This window comes from Protopterus annectens, chromosome 14.part0, assembly GCF_019279795.1.
Source record: "Protopterus annectens isolate FY-2018-M chromosome 14.part0, PAN1.0, whole genome shotgun sequence".
NCBI lineage: Eukaryota > Metazoa > Chordata > Ceratodontiformes > Protopteridae > Protopterus > Protopterus annectens.
This window is the reverse complement of record NC_056748.1, coordinates 280,371,521-280,388,391: the sequence shown is the minus strand read 5'-3', so window position 1 is coordinate 280,388,391 and position 16,871 is coordinate 280,371,521. Positions and strand designations below refer to the sequence as shown.

General features: G+C 40.7%; 1 protein-coding gene across 5 annotated transcripts in view; it reads left to right on the top strand.

The window, feature by feature from the left end:
- The window catches only part of GBF1 (golgi brefeldin A resistant guanine nucleotide exchange factor 1), a 4,751,435-nt gene that overhangs the window by 4,250,935 nt on the left and 483,629 nt on the right, over positions 1–16,871 (top strand). The gene's annotated exons all lie outside the window — the stretch shown is intronic.

Here is a 16,871-nt window from a genome sequence, read left to right as displayed (position 1 = left end):
ATTATTTCACACTGTCCTGCAATGTTGTCTGAAATTATTCCCTGTGAGTCTGAACGCTGTAGTTACTGTATTGATTGAGTATTGTCATGTTCCTTTATTAGTTATTAAATATAGGTAAACCTTGTAATTGTGTCTGGTCTGTATAGAACAAAGTAAGCTCTTAGAGTACTTGCATGTGTATTCTGTGACACTATATAGCCCACTCCAATAGGCTTGGTCTTGGTCACATTTACCATTTGGCTAATAGGCACATCACACAGTAGGATTCGTCACCCTTCGGTAAGGGCCTTACAGTAAGTGATAAAGAGCTGGATTGTGGCAGTCAGAACTACCTTTAACTGTGGGCAAAAGGGGCCATAGCTGGTAGAACTGTGCCAGTCTTTCCCAAATCTCAAAGTGTGTGTGTCAGCTACTTTAGCAGGGACACTAAGCACAGGTTGTACAGAGAGGTTGATGGATGTTTTGACTTGGGCACTCTGCTGAGATGTTAACCATATAGCTGTGCCAGTGGGGGTCTTATTGGTGATATGGAGAGAGAGGGAGAAACCAGCCCCAGACTGACTGTGATCTCTGTGTGCTCTGAAGGGTAATTGTACTTTACTGTGTGTGTATTTGTGATACTCCTATTGTGTACGACCCTCACTGGTGGTAGTAGTGAGGACTGAGGCTCCTTGATTACTGGGCCAGTGCAGGGGCATCACACATACAGTATGTACTGGTGGATACAGCTGGCATATCACATCATGTACCATTCTTGAGCCCGTCTCAGTCTGCCAATGTCATACAGGATTATTTCACAGATTGAAATTCTCCAGGTGCAACTAACACTAGGTAAGACTGCAATCCAAATTGTAGCTTGCTACAGATCCCCCACCATGCCCCAAGATTCTCACTACACCTTTCTAAACATACTGGAAAATATTAAGATACAACCAAACACCCTAATACTGGGTGATTTCAACTACCCTGCCATTAACTGGGAAAAATACTCGTGTACCAACACCTTTGCCCAACGGTTCTTGGAATTCATAAATTCCAACACCCTGGATCAACTAATCCATAGTCCCACCAGGGGCTCCAATATCCTAGACCTGGAAATTACCAACATGGGAAATCGATGCTCCACACCTATGGTCACCCCCTCGTTGGTCAGGCCAGACCATAAGCTAATCACCCTTAACATCCACATCCCACCCCCACTCCCCAGTAAGGAAACCTCCATAAAAAAACTTCTCCAAAGCCAACTTCATGCTACTCAAGTCAGAAGTGACAAACTTCATGACACCCATGCAGACGGGAACTGAAAGTTTGACTGCTGAGTCCTACACTAAGGCACTGTACGAGCACATCCACTCATGCATGAATCGTGCAATCCCAAATAGAACCAAGATGCTCTCCTCTTAAAAAAGGAAGCCAATCTGGTGGTCCCCTGCCATAAGCAAACTTTACAACAAAAGGAAGAAACTGTTGCAGAAAAGAGGAAAATCCCATGATGCAAAAAATTCCCTTACCAGCCTCAGTAAGAAGCTGAGATCCCTCGTAAAATCCTCCAAAGCTAGTTACAAAAATAAAATTGCCAAAGATTGCAAAGACAACCACAAGGCATTCTATAACTATGTCAAGAATCTAAATGGCAATGCTCAGATCTGCTCTGAGCTACAACAGAATGGCATTAAATATACTGATCCCAAGTATATTGCCAATATCCTGGCAGATCGATTCAGTGCCAACTTCAACCCCCTCTCACCCCCTAAATGGCCCATCTCAATACCGGAAGATTGCCAAACTCCGGTAATAATGTTTGGTTGGCCATCCACTCATCAAGGCTGTGCTTGAAGAGGATCAGCAAAGTACTTTATTTGATATGTATGGGGAGTGTATTCCAGAGGCAGGTCAGCCTGTGGGACACAAATCTGTCTCTCCAGGAGGGTTTGTTAATGTAACATATTAGATATTAGACTTTTGAGTGTGTACTACGTGAGGAGTTAGACTTATGGATGTGGAGCATCTGTACTAGAGCAGGGTCTGAGACTGTCTTATAGGTGAGACACAGGTCACCTCTGAGCAATCTGTATGATACAGAGTAGAGTGAGGCTGATTTGAGTCTGTCCACATAGGACAGGTGTTGGAGAACATGGATTTTGTTTGTGAGGTATTTCTGTGTCCTTTCCAGTTGGTGCAAGTGTTTGGAGAGGTACATACCAAACAGGCCATCGTACTCAATTATTGGCCTAATGAGGGAGGTGTACAGAGAGGTAATAACCTCCTTTCTTCTAGATGCAATCCCTTTACTTATGACATAAACCACGTAAAAACCTTTTCTGACCACAGCCACTACATGATGGTCAAACATGACCATTGTTCTTGACTTGTGTACCCAGGTCTCTGAGCACAGGTTGTGTGCTTAGGGGTTTGCCGCTGATGTGGTAATCAGTAGGGGCTGTATTTATGATGAATGGTATGATAATACACTGTTTTGCATTTAACTTTAGGCCATGAGTTTTTCACCAGTCATTTGTTGTTGTGAGACCATCTTGAAGTATGTTAAGATCATTTGGGGAGTCAATGACAGCACCGAATTACAGTTGTCCACAAACTTGGTCAGCCACAGGCCTTTTGTCTTTTCCTGGACCTCTGACAAGTAGATATCCAACAATATGGGTCCCAGGACAGATCCCTGGTGGACACCAGTAGTGACAGGTCTGCTATCGGAGGTAGTGGCACCTATTTTGACCTTGTGGATCCCTCCGTCTGGTAGTGAGAAGTACCTGCAGACCTTGGATTTGCACAGACAGCTCAGGTACTATTTGGATAAAACTAGGACTATCTGTAAGTCTGATCAGCTTTTTGTTTCCTTTCATTCCAGGTCTTTGGGTTTGGCTGTTTCTAAACACACCATCTCCTCCAGGATATCTGAGGCCGTTGATTTTTGTTATTCTTTTCATGGCAAATCTTTGTCTGCTTTTGTTAGAGCTCATTCCACTAGGGCTGTTGCCTCTTCTGGTGCCTTCTTGAAGGGGTTGGACACCCAATTCCATCCTTCAAGTTGCTACTTGGTCTTCAGTGCATACCTTTACTAAGCCTTATAAGTTGGATATGGTTTCTAGGGCCAGAGCAGGTTTTGCTGAAACCATTTTATGTGGGTTTTTTGAGGGTTCTTCACAGCCTTCCACCTCCCATTCTGTTGTTGAGATTTTTTACTCTCCCTTCTGTACCAATACTGTAACAGTGATATATAATGACATAGTACAGTTGTGTAAAATCTTACCATAACAGTAGATATCCTACTCTTCATTGTGGCAGTATTTGCTCCCTCCCTCCAACCGCCTCTTGTTCTGCATTTTTTTTCCTTCTGGATGCATATGGACTCCTTTGTCCTATGATGCCTGCTTTCTTCTGGAGCAATACAGTTCTAGGTAGTTGCATTTGTAAGTCCCTTTTTTGCCCCATGTTCTCTGTGTGGAGCATAAATGTGACATACAGCACAACCAAGATCTCTTTTTAAGCTTATTTAAACTGGCTAAGCGATGGACTATCCACGACGAGACATCCCTTCTGTACCTAATACTGCACCAAAGAAGAGAAGGACATCAATTGTTATGGTAAGATTTTATACAACTGTACTTTCTGTCACTTTGCTCTGTCATCACTACCATCGCATACCTCACAACTGTCCAGATTTTCCCTGAATGTCCAGATTTTTGCCTCATATTTGTGGTCTGCCCCTCATAGCATTTTGATTTTCTGGGAAATCAATGAGGATTGAAGTTACTAAATAATGACACACGTTTGAGTTTCAGACTTCATATCCTTCAGAAAATGCACACAAGTCCTGTTATTCTAGCAACTTTCTAAGCTTATAAGAGCGGTATTTAAAAATTGCCTCTATTTTTTGGGCATTTGTTCCTTATTATTTTAGACTTTGTCCAGATTTTTGTGCTAAGAGGTTGTCATGTGATTAAGTTGGAATGGAAACGGTTTAAATGTTACAATGTAGGACTAATCAGGAATCGAGATACTCAGGTACTGCAAACTGTTAGAATGATGGCAAAAGCTGTACAGTATCATTTCAGTTATTTGTTTATATTATAACAGTAGATCTAGAAGCAGATTCATACAGATGTAAGGTTAAAAAAGAAGTGTTGAAAACATAATACAGTGCAGTAACTCACTAGGATGTAGCATGTACACAAGGAAGTACATTTGTCTACTAGCTAGAAATCAGTAAAAATAAAATATGAAGTGAAAGGAAAAGATGTGTATACTAATTTTTAAACTTTGCATCACTCATGCTTCTACAGATGTACAAGCAGCCTGCTCACAAAAACAGTGCATTTGTCTAGTAGTATTCAGAAATCAGCACATATCAAACTAGAAGCTGAAATAGGAACAGAAACAGAAGAGTGTGTCTACTAATGCTCCAACCTTCTGTCACACACTTGATTTTTATGGAATTACTAGCAGGTCAGAAAGTCACTACACCAGGCTAGTATTCAAAAATCAGAATGCGGTAAAACATGAAAGAAAGAGAAATATGGTTCCCACTATTGCTTGCCTCACTCAGATGTTTTTTATAGGTAGAAGCCACGTCATAAAATTGTTGTAGCTGGCCAGGATTCACAATCACCACAGAATAAAATATGAAATGAAAGAAACAAAAAAAACTGTTTACTAATGTTTTAAAAGCCTGGCATTACTGATGTGCTTTGTAGAGTAGCAGCAGCAGTCAAGTCATAAAATGCCTGAAAGACTACTTTTCTTAATGTGTGAAATGCACAGATTAAAGTAATGAATGGCTCACAGGGAAAGCTGTTGTCAGTACAACTGCAATTTGAGATGGAATTTGGCTGACGCCTTTGAAACTTCCTGCAGGCACCCCCCCCCCCCCCTTAGCCAAAGGTGAGCATGCTCAGAAAGGCAAACCTGAAATGTAAACAAAGGCTGAATCAAAACAAAAATTCCCTGAATTACTTGGCTCATTTTAGAAGATTACAGAGGGATTTGGCAAAGGAACTATCAAATACCCTGTCAAGCTGCATTTCTGCAGAGGTCCAATCGTCCGTGACTTCTCAGTTTGCTACCCTGCAGTCTATTTCCAGTTCTTCCATGAGGCTCATTTCGCATGTAGCTGAAGGAACCTCAAGAGCAGCGGGTTCAGGTTTTGCCATCAGGAGACATGTCTGGATGCGCTTATGTGATTTTGCGGATCCCTTCAAGTCATTATTCATCAATTCCCCATTTTGACAGCACTTTTTTTGGCCCCAAGGTGAAGGGAACATTATCCAGGTGTGAGAAGGATGGAAGGACCCTGTCTGCTGTCTGCGTATGTTTTTCAACTCTTCAAAGATCCTTTTCTAGAAATCAGCGAGGTGTTTGGAAGATGTGGTTCAAGATATCCGAAGGTCTTTTCCAGGACACACATGAAGGAAGTTCCCCCAGAGGCAGATGGAGGATCTCCAACAGTTGATGATGGCCCCTCGGCAGAGGTGGCCCAGAAAACTAGGAAGGAGGATGGATTGCCCACCTCTGGAGGTAATCAGTGGTCATTTATGCCTGCACCAGACATACATAACAAAAGATACTTGGGTGCAGAGGATCATTACCAGAGGTTGTATATTACCCTTTTCCCTTCCCCATCCAGTCTCAAGAAAAAGCCTCAATGTTCCACTAAATCAGAGAGAACAAGCAGCAATTCAACTACAAAAGCTACTAGAAAAAAAGAGTCACGCAAGAGGTCCCACTAGGCCAGAAAGAATCTGGAATTTACTCAAGGTTCTCTTTAGTGCCAAAATAAACAGGGAACTGGAGAACATTTTTGTATCTCAACAAGTTAAACAAGTCAGTTTGATGCACCAAGTTTCAGATACTCACGGTTCAGTCCATTCTTCCCTTTCTGGGCAAAGACGACTGGATGTGCTCGATAGACCTTACAGGATGCATGCTATCACATAAAGATGAAAAGGCGATCCAGAAGGCACTTGCACTTCCAGCTGGTATCCAGTCATTACCAGTTCAGAGTTCTATCCTTTGGCCTCACCACAGCCCTCAGGGTGCTCACCAAATCTATGGCAGCAGTGGCAGCTCACTTGAGACTGCAAAGATTCCATATCTAGACAACTGTCTCATTACCGCCCCAACCAGGGTAGGAGATCAGATTCTCCAGACATGTTTTCTTCTGGGGATAACCATAAACTACAAGTCTCAACTGCAAGGGTGCCCGCAGGCAGGTGCAAGGGGGTGCACTTGCACCCCCCTAGAATCGGCTGACTAGATAATTTCAAAAATTTTTTTTTTTTTTTTTTTTACGTGCGTTCTTCTTTAAAAAGAAAGAAGTCCGTGCTAACAGTCCAGTCGCGGGCGTGCTGACATCATCGCTCTCGCTCATATTTAGAAGTTTGTGAGCGGGAACTCACACGGACGGGTTTGCAAGCGGGATGATTCGAGCGGGACCTGAAACGAACGGAAGATGGGACCTGAAACGGAATAGCAAGCGGGAGTAAATGGACGGAAGATGGGACACTTTCAGGTAGAGGTGTGTGTGGGACCTGAAACGGAATAGCAAGCGGGAGTAAACGGACGATGGGACACTTTCAGGTGTGTGTGTGTGTGTGTGTGTGTGTGTGTGTGTGTGTGTGTGTGTGTGTGTGTGTGTGTGTGTGTGTGTGTGTGTGTGTGTGTGTGTGTGTGTAAAATGCCCCAGGTATACATGGTGGTGGGTAGAGAATAAGGCTTGAACCCTGTACCTTGGGCCCAAGTGGCAAGAGCCTGAATTCCCTACCCACCACCATTTGTAAAAATGTTGCAGGATTTTCCCTCATACTTTTTCTGTTCCTCATAAAATCTGTGGTTTCTGCATTTGTGTCCTTGTTGCCTGACAGCTACATGTTCTCTGGTTGTATTCTTGGTTGTCTGGAGTGTTTCTCCCTGGGCCTCTGCTAAAAATTAGCTTTTTTTTTTCAAAGTCAGACTTTCCTGGTTAACAAATGTTAAAAAAATGGACACATTTCAATATCAGACTTCATATTCTTCAGAAAGTGCATGGTAACAAAAGCTTTTATTCTAGCAATTTTCTAAGTGTACAAGATGGATATTTGAAATGTATCCCTGTGTTTGGGACTGTATTCCCCCCATTATTGGCTTCATCCAGGTTTTGCGCTAGGGTTGAGAGTTATGGTAAGAACTGAATTCACTGAATATGTTTGGGGGCTGTATTCACCCAAGTATTGGCTTTGTTTAAGTGGTGTTTGGGACTGTATTCCCCCCATTATTGGCTTCATTCAGGTTTTGTGCTAGGGTTGAGAGTTATGGTAAGAACTGAATTCACTGAATATGTTTGGGGGCTGTATTCACCCAGTATTGGCTTTGTTCAGGTATTTATTGGCTTCATCCAGGTTTTTTGCTAATGTTAAGAGCTATGGTAAGAACTGATTTCACTGAATATGTTTGGGGGCTATATTCTCCCATTACTGGCTTTGTCCGGGTGTTATTTGCTAAGAGGTTGAGAGCTATGGTGAGAACTGAATTCACTGAATGTTTGGTGGTTGTAGTCACCCATTATTGGCTTTGTTCAGGTATTTTGTGCTAAGAGGTTGACAGCTGTGCTATGGTGAGAACTGAATTCACTAAATGGTAGCTATTTAAGTTTCAGTCTTCCTCTTTGACAAAACAGCTGATTTGGCGTAGTGGTATGTTGCTCTGACTGTTTTGCACGGGGTCCCCCTGGGTTCAAGACGTGGCAGTGAAATGTATGGTGGTAACGCAGCATTTTATTCTAGCAACTTTCAAACATTATACAAGCAATGTTTAAAATGTGTCCCTGGTTTTTGGCCTTTTGTCTCCCCCCCCCCCCCCCCCAAATACATTTTGGCTTTTTCCAGATTTTTTGTGCTGCAAAGTTCAGAGGTACAGCTGAGTGTCAAGTAGATTTTACAAGGAGCTGAGAGCTGCAGGGGAGCAAAAGTTTAGTGCTGCTTATGTTTAGTCTGCTTGCATTGTTAATAGCACAACAGATACTGTACTTGTTTTAGATGCTGAAGGCTGTGGGTTCTACTCCCACAGTAGGTAAATGCATTGCTGATGCTGTATTGTGTTGTAAAGGGGGTGGATGCTGCAGTCTTTTTGGCAAAGATACCTAGTAACTATGAACCTGTTAACAGTTTGCTATCCATTCCCTATTGCGGTATTACTAGCTTTTCATTTTTTTATTGCATGCAACAAAGGCAATTTATTCTTCAAGGGTAACAGGCACTTTATTTGTAGATTAAACAATGACATATAAAGTGTTTGCTAGCAGCAACCTCTTTATTAGTTACAAATTTCTTCAATGTGGAGTTTACTACTTCAGAGATTGTGTATATTTTTTACTGATACTGGTGGACTTGAGTAGACTTTTTATGATGGAAATGCTCTGAATTGGGCAGTTTTGTCATTGGTGGATGCTTTTTGTTTCATTGTTTACTGGAAAAAATGTTCAAAACAATACATTTAAAATGCCCTCTAACAACTGTACTGTATTGTACAAGGAATATAATGTAATACAGTCAGGAAGGTGTATCAAAGAGCATGTGTATGTTATGATCGAGGGGCCTATGATTTTGAAGACAGCCCAGAGTTAATATTTGCCATTGGCAAAATGTATTTTCTCTGAAAGTTGGTTTCAGTGCTGTTTCAATGCATGTGAGTTTCAAGGGCAGAGAAGTTTTAATGTTAGTCTATGTTCATTGTGAGACTGCATTGCTTTAACAGATATGTGTTAGGGTTTGTGCTGTAAAATGCAAATAAAAACTTTCAAATGAAATCCTAAATCATCGCAGAAGTAAAGCAGTATGCACATTAGTGTTTATGGTAAATGGGGCAAAATAACCAAGGAATGGGACATTGGAATGGCTGCAGGGGGGAGGCTCCAATTGACCATGATTTTGTGAGGGGGGTAGCAAACCCAGACAGCCCCGGTTGAACTATACCTCTCAGTTGTCCATATCTTTGCAGAATGAATAGATATTTGCTGCTTATTTTTGGTTTGTTCCTCATAAAATTTGTGGTTTTCTAGCAAATCATTTAGGAATGAAGCCATTAAATGACAGACATTGAGTTTCAGATGTCATAACCTTCAGAAAAATGCATGCTAATGCAAGACTATCTTTAAGTTTATACAAGAGAAATTTTTAGTAGTGTTTGTATGTTCCCTAATATATTTGGCCTTGTTCAGATTTCCTGCATTAAGAGGTTGAGAGGTACGTGCAAATCACTTTGTAGATTAGGAATATCCAAACATCTGAATTGTCCCCAATTCTGGCTCAAAATGTTGCTCTCCCCTAATAATCCCTCCTCCAAAATGGCAATTTTGGAAGAAAATGTGGAGGGTTTACAATTATATATAACTGTAATGATCAGTTATAGATTACCTTTATTTCAGAAATGCATGTGGATGCTCTTATTTTGTTAGCTGCTTCAAGTTAACTGTTAATATTAAAAAGGTGTCCCTTTTTGACAGGTATTTTTGCATCACATTTTGGTCCGTTTTTCATAAAATTGTGTTTTTTTGGCAAATTAGTGACAAGTCATTAAAGATTGAAGTTAGAAAATAATGGCAGACATTTGAATTTCAGATTTTATACCCTTCAGAAAATTTGTACTAATGCAAGATCTACCTGTTCTATTTAAGTTAATAAGAGCAATATTTAAAAATTGGCCTTATTTTTGGGCCTGTGTCCCACTTCTAGTTCTATGTATGGCTTTGTCCAGATTTCTTGCTCTGACGTTGAGAGGTATGAGTGTCAGAGCCATCACTGTCAGCCAGAGACATTTCAAATTATGACATACTTATTGCACCCCACCCCCCATTGTAGTGGCTCTGGATGTGTCCATGGAAGGCAAGGAGCAGTTATGCAGTGTAAGTGTGCAGAGTATTCCCCCATCCAAAGTAGATCACAAATACGACCGTGGCTTTTCATCTGTCCTTGATTTTGCAAAATGTTCTGGTTTTCTATCAGATTTTTGTACTGTTGATTTATGCTTCTTATTCAGGAACTGCATGCTGTCACAGTGCCCTGTTGCTCTGTTTAAGTAGCCATGGTTTAATGAACATCAGGTAAGCTTGTCGGAGATTGTAAGATGCAAGTAAGCTTTAGTAAGCTTGTCGGACATTGTAAGATGCGAGTAAGCTTTAGTAAGCATATTGTTAAAGAATTACCAGCATTGAAAGCCTTTTCGTTGTTGCCATGCAGAGAATATTTACATGACTAGATAATGTATAAGCCTTGGGTATTGAAATGCATATGACAGTATTTTATTTATTTATTTTATTTGCAGTTGGTTTGCCAGGATAGTCCATTGGGCCAAATGAACCCGTTTTCAATGGAGTCCTGGGGAGAAAAGCTCCAAAACTAAGTAGGTTACAGTAGGTTATTCTTAATAGATATACAAATTATACAGAAGTTAATCATACAAGAAATAACAATTTGCAAATAATACAACAAAAACTAGAGCGAGTACAATCTAGTGATGAAATTAATAGGTAATACAGACTAAAGGGAAATTTAGCACAAAAGCACTGAGAAATAACAACATATTTGGAAGCATTTCATGACAATACTGAGGAATAATAACATATTAGGAAGCAATGCACAAAAGTACTGAGAAGTAATAACGTATTAGGGAAGCAATACTTAGGAAGTGTGGCCTAGTATATTCTTTCCGATTATTGTAGGAATAATAATATGTATGAGTTAGGGTGGGTAATTAGGAAAGTTGCAGGAGGAAATAGAGGAAGAAGGAAGATGGAGTTTGCAAGTGTTAGTTATGTGGGGTGGGAGCAAGAGCATTCCCACTGGGATACTAGATGTGAGTGAAGAGATCTTTTAAATATAAAATGGTTGGGGGTGGTGCGAATGGAAGGTGGTAGGGAGTTCCAAAGGCGTGCAAGGCCATAAGACAGAAGATTTTTGCCTGGGGGACGAGTTGGTTTATATACCTCTAATAGATTTTGATTGTTGGACCTTAATACTCTAGCAGGAAGGTGCATTTTAAAGGCTGATGAAAGGGAGGGACAAAGGGATGGGTTGAAAATGAGCTTATGTGCAAGACTTAGTTGAGTATATGTGAGATAACTGGGTAGCTCTAGCCATTTTAGTTTTTGGAGAGAGGAACAGTGGTGGGTGGAGGACTTGTGGTTGGTAGCGAACTTGGCAGTTTTGTTGTAGCAAGAGGAAAGTTATGTTTTTAGAGAGGTCTGTAGATTAGTTAGGAGTGGAGCTCCATAGAGAAGGGAGGGGATAAGAAATGAGGTAGAGAGGGTGATTTTGGTAGCAGGTGTAAGTTAATGATTTTGTCGATAAAGCATACCTAGTTTTTGATGGGTTTTCTTGATATTTAACTGTAGGTGGGAGCTGAATTTGAGCTGGTTATCAATTTGGACCCCAAGTAACTTGGTCTTGGACACCAGTTCCAGGGGTAGATTATTTTGACTAGAGATGTGGAATGTGTTTATATTGAAAGAAGTTGCCTTAGAGGGGGTGAATAACATTAATTTAGTTTTAGAGGCATTGAGTGCTAGGTGATTCCTTTTCATCCATTGCTCAGTTGTTGTAAAAGCATCTTGAGTCAGTTTTAGGAGTGAGGGGATAGAGGTGGCAGTGCAGATAATAGTAGAATCATCGGCATATTGGATGATGTCTGAGAATGGGATAGAGTTGCGGAAATCATTTATAAATATATTGAAGAGAAGGGGACCCAGTATAGAGCCCTGGGGTACCCCAGTAGGAGTATTTAGAAATGAGGAGGTGGCCTTTTTCCATTTGACTGCTTGAGATCTGTTAGATAAGTAGCTGGAGAACCAGTTCAAGGAGGAGGGAGATAGGTTAAGTTTAGAAAGTTTAGTTAGTAGCAGGCTGTGAGAGATAGTGTCAAAGGCCTTAGAGAGGTCGAGTAGTAGGGTAGAAACAATTTGGCCAGAGTCGCGGGCTTTATTTACAGTTTCAAGGAAAGAGAGGAGGGCGGTCATAGTGCTATGATGTGGTCTGAATCCATGTTGTGTGGGAGTTAGTAGGTGATTATCTAAGAGATGTGGAAGGAGTTGTAGTTGGATACACTTTTCTAGGAGTTTAGAGATGGGGGACAGAATAGCGATGGGGTGGAAATTAGTAACATTGTTGTTGTTGCCACCTTTATGTAGAGGTATAATAAAGACCCTTTTCCAGACTTGGGGTACTATACATTCTTGGATAGAGCGGTTGATTAAAATGCTAATAGGGTAAGCGATTGCTTCAGCAGCTTTGCTAAGAAAGTAAGAAGGGATGTTATCAGGAGCATTGGTGCATGGCTTCAGTTTCATAAGGAGTTTCTTTATAGTAGAAGTGGGTATAGGTTTAAATGAGAAAAAAGGAGCGTGTGAAGAGGGAGAATTAGGGGCAGATGAAGCTGATGAAGTAGTAGGAGTAGGAGAAGGAGTGGAGGGATGGGAGTTAATAGATGAGAATGAGGAAGTAGTAGCAGAGTAGGGTAGAGAGATGGTTGGGGATGGTAAGGGAGTTTTGGAGAATGTAGTGGTGTTAGAGAAAGATGACGTTAATTTGGAAATGGATTCAATGAAAAGAGTTAAATTGGGTAGCCAAGTCTTGGTCAGGAGCGTTTGGGTCTGGGGTAGGGGTATCTGGTTTGCTGGGGTTAAGTAGAGTAGAGATACCTTTCCAAAATTTCTGAGGGTTTGAGTTATTATTGTTTTGAAGTGTGGAAAAGTAGTTTTGTCGGTCGAAGATTATGAGCTTTTTTACCTTATTTCGAAGTATTTTATATTCTTTGTAATAAAAGGACAGGATTACAGTATTTTCAGAAGCTCATTACATTTTATTGGAGACCAGTGTCTTATAGCAGTGTCTGTGTGTTAGTACACTTGTAGTTGGGTGGCTTTAATGGTATATGGTAAATAAGCATTGCTACCTTACTTAAAAGCCAAGCCCTGCAACAACTAGCTTCACACTGAAGTCAAAACACAATAGCTCTGGTGGGTAAATGTACTCTGTAGTAATCAAAAAAGGCAAATGTTTGAAATAACTACAGCTTATGTGCAAACACAATAGGTAGTGATAAAACATTGCTCTGCTAAAAATGCTTTAATGCTCCACATTGCTGAGCTGCAGATCAGTTATCACTGGCTACCAGGATTTCACCCACTTCAGATCAAGCACGGTGCCGTTCAGTGCAACCTTTCCAGAACTAATTCAAGTCTGACCAGAATTATTTGGTGTGTGTATAAGAGGGAGGTAGCATACCCCTCAGCTGTCCAGATTTTTGCCCCATATTCCTCCTAAAAAGGATTGAAGTTGCTAAATAATGAGACATTTCAGTTTTAGATGTCATGTCATTTAGAAAAATGCATACTAACACAAATCCTGTTACTCTTGCAATTTTCTAAGTTTCTGAGAGCCATATTTATAATCTGTCCCTATTTATTTTAGGCTTTGTCCAGATTTCTTGCACTAAGGTTGAGGCCTTGAGGGGTGTGGTATGTTTGTGAGAGAGAGAGAAAGTGAAATGCCCAAGTTAGAGTTAGCAGGTGGAATTTTCAAGTGCATTTTCAAGGAACTGTGAGTTTTAAGGGAAGCTAAGTTCACTGCTGCTCATGCCAAGTCTATTTACAATGTGCAACTGTTTTGTTTAGCAAATGGTATCTCTATTGTGGTATAAAGTTTTAAAGCTATGTTAGTAGCACCACAAGTAGAATACGTGCATCTTAATGTAAAGGCTTGAGGTTCTATTCCTACAGCATATACATTTGTATGCTGCAGTCCTCAGGATGTCCTCCTTTGGATGAGATGCCTAATAACTATGAACCTGTTTTTCAGCTTGTCATCCATTTTCTATTGCAATATACCAGCTTACCATTTTTTTAATTTAACATAGGCAATTTATTCTTTGACGGCAGCAGGCATTGAATTTGTAGATGAAACACTGAAATATACAGTTGTTTTCTAGCAACAACATCTTCATTAGTTTCAGATGTCTTTAATGTGGAATTATTCAGATTACTTTTACTTCAGCAGAGACACTCAAACAAGTGTTGCTGTATAATACAAGGGATATAATTCAATTATATATTATAATTAATACAGTCAGGTAAATCAAATAACTTTTGCATGGCCCTAACGGTGTGCAAGGAGCCTATTGCTTGAAAACAGTTCAAAGGTAAATAACCTGCCACTGGCCAGATGCATTTTCTTTGAATGTGGGTTTCAATGCTGTTTCATTGAATGTGAGTTTCAAAAGTAGAGAAGCTTTAATGCCAAGTCTGTTTTCATTGTAAGACTATTGCTTTGTTTAGGTTTAGTAAATGTGTCAGTGTTTGGGGTATAATGTTTGAAATAAAAGTTGTAAATTAAATCCAACTGCCTGTAATCATTGTAGAACTAAAGCATAAAACAGTATGCACACAGATTTGAAAAGTGTCTACAGTAAATGGGGAGAAATAGCCAAGTAATGGGACACTGGAATGGCTGTGTGGGCGGGGCTTGGGGTGGGTGGACTTGGGTGGGGCTGTGTTGGCAGGGGGCGGGGTGAGCTATGTGGGTGGGGCTCTGGGTTTGCACCCCCCCTGCAAAAAATCCTGGGGGCTCCCTTGCTCAACTGGGACCTACACAAGGTTTGTAATTGATAGGAGCACTCTTTCACACAAAGTCAATGATAGCTTCACTGCCTCCCTTAAGGGTTCGAACTATAAGATCACAGGTCAGAAAAATAATCTGCAGTACCAAGATTTCAGCCCACTTGGTCCTTCAAGCTCTAGGAATCAATGTCAGTGGAAATAACACTAGCACCTTTAGCCAGATTTTACAGGAGGATTCTACTGTGGATGTTAGCGGCAAAGATACTTTACCAATCCATGTCAACTCTTGTTCAAATCACTCACAGATAGAAAAGAGAGCTCAAGTGGTGGATTCAACCAGATCAGGTTCTACAAGGCTGCCCATTCATTCCCCCTCAGCCCAAGGCCATAGTGATCACAAATGCTTCCCAGTTGGGGTGGGGGGTTCTGGGGAAAACAAAGGCACTTGGTCCTCGAAGAAGACAAGTTGCATATCAGTATCCTAGAAATGAGAGCAGTGTTGTTAGCATTGCAGGCCCTTCAGAATGCTTTCCCTTCGGGGATGATTGCAATTCAGACAGACAATATGTCAGTAGCTTGGTACATCAACAAATGAGGAGGGACCAGATCTTAACCCTTGTGTCAAGAAATGCTCAGAGTGTGGTAATGGGCGATCTCATCCAACTGCTTTCTCATAGCAACTCACATTCCCGGGAAGTCCACTGTGATAGCAGACAAGCTGAGCAGGTGCATTCTTCTACCTCGCAAGTGGTCTCAACAGTAATGTGACAGAAATTATTTTTCTTCAGTGGGGCCAGCTTTGCTGCAGTCTTTTCACTTCGCCCCTAAAGAACAAATGCAACACCTACTTTGCCCTAATCTCACCACAAGGGGAATCACAGAGAGATACTGTATTTCACATTTGGCCTTCTGGTCTACTTTATGCCTATCCACCAATCCTGCTAATTCTGAAATTCCTGCAGAAAGCTGCCATATTGAAATGCAAAGTCATCCTCTTTGCACCCTACTGGCCTCAACAGATTTGGTTCCCCTTCCGTTGGCCTCACTTACTTCACCAACCTTGGATTCTGGGTCCAATTCCAGACCTTCTGTCTCACCCAAAATGCATGATCCATCCAAACATATCAAATCCTCAGAATGACAGCCTGGCTTCTCTAATTCTGTTAATAGGGAGACAACCTATGCTCTCTTCCCCCATCTGACATACTTTTATCTTCCCATAAACCTTCAACATGTAAACTTTACTCCAGTAAATGGAAAATGTTTGTGTACTGGGCACATCAAAACATGATGAACCTTTTTCAGCTCCTAGACATAACATTCTTGAATTTTTTTCCTTCCATTTTAAAGAAGGTGCTAGTTCCTCAACAGTTCCTCAACCATTAAAGTTCATTTAGCAGCAGTCTCAAACTTTCACACTGGATTTGAAGGTTCCTCAGTAGCCTGTCATAAACTATGCAGAGGTTTCTTGAGAAGCACTCTTCTTTTAAGACCTCCCTTTAAAGACCCTACTCCCCCATGGGACCTTAATCTGGTACGGTAGGCACTTATACATTCCTCCTTAGCTGCTGTAACCCTAAATATCTGATTTGGAAAACATTTTTTCTTGTAGCCATTACATCTGCTAGACGAATTTCAGAAATTCAGGTGTTGTCTTCAAAACCTCCATACTTGATTTTTCACAATGATAGATTGACATTATGAACCAATGCATCCTTTCTTCCCAAGGTGGTGTCAGAATCCAGTATCAATCAATCTATTAATTTTCTAGGTAGGCACTTATACATTCCTCCTTAGCTGCTGTAACCCTAAATATCTGATTTGGAAAACATTTTTTCTTGTAGCCATTACATCTGCTAGACGAATTTCAGAAATTCAGGTGTTGTCTTCAAAACCTCCATACTTGATTTTTCACAATGATAGATTGACATTATGAACCAATGCATCCTTTCTTCCCAAGGTGGTGTCAGAATCCAGTATCAATCAATCTATTAATTTTCTAGTTTTCGTCCCCCGATTTACAAAGGTTGAATACATTATATTTACTGGATGTTCACAGTTATGTTTTTACCTGCATAGAGAAAGACCATAAGAAAAACAGACCAGTTGTTTGTTTCCTTTGTGGACTTAAAATTGGGAAAACCAGTTGCCAAAGTAACCTTAACCAGATGGCTAACTGATTGTATATCATTTATTTGTAAAAAAAAAAAATTGGATGTTACATTACCACAACCAGTATGAGCTCATTCAACTAGATCCATGGCAATGCCTT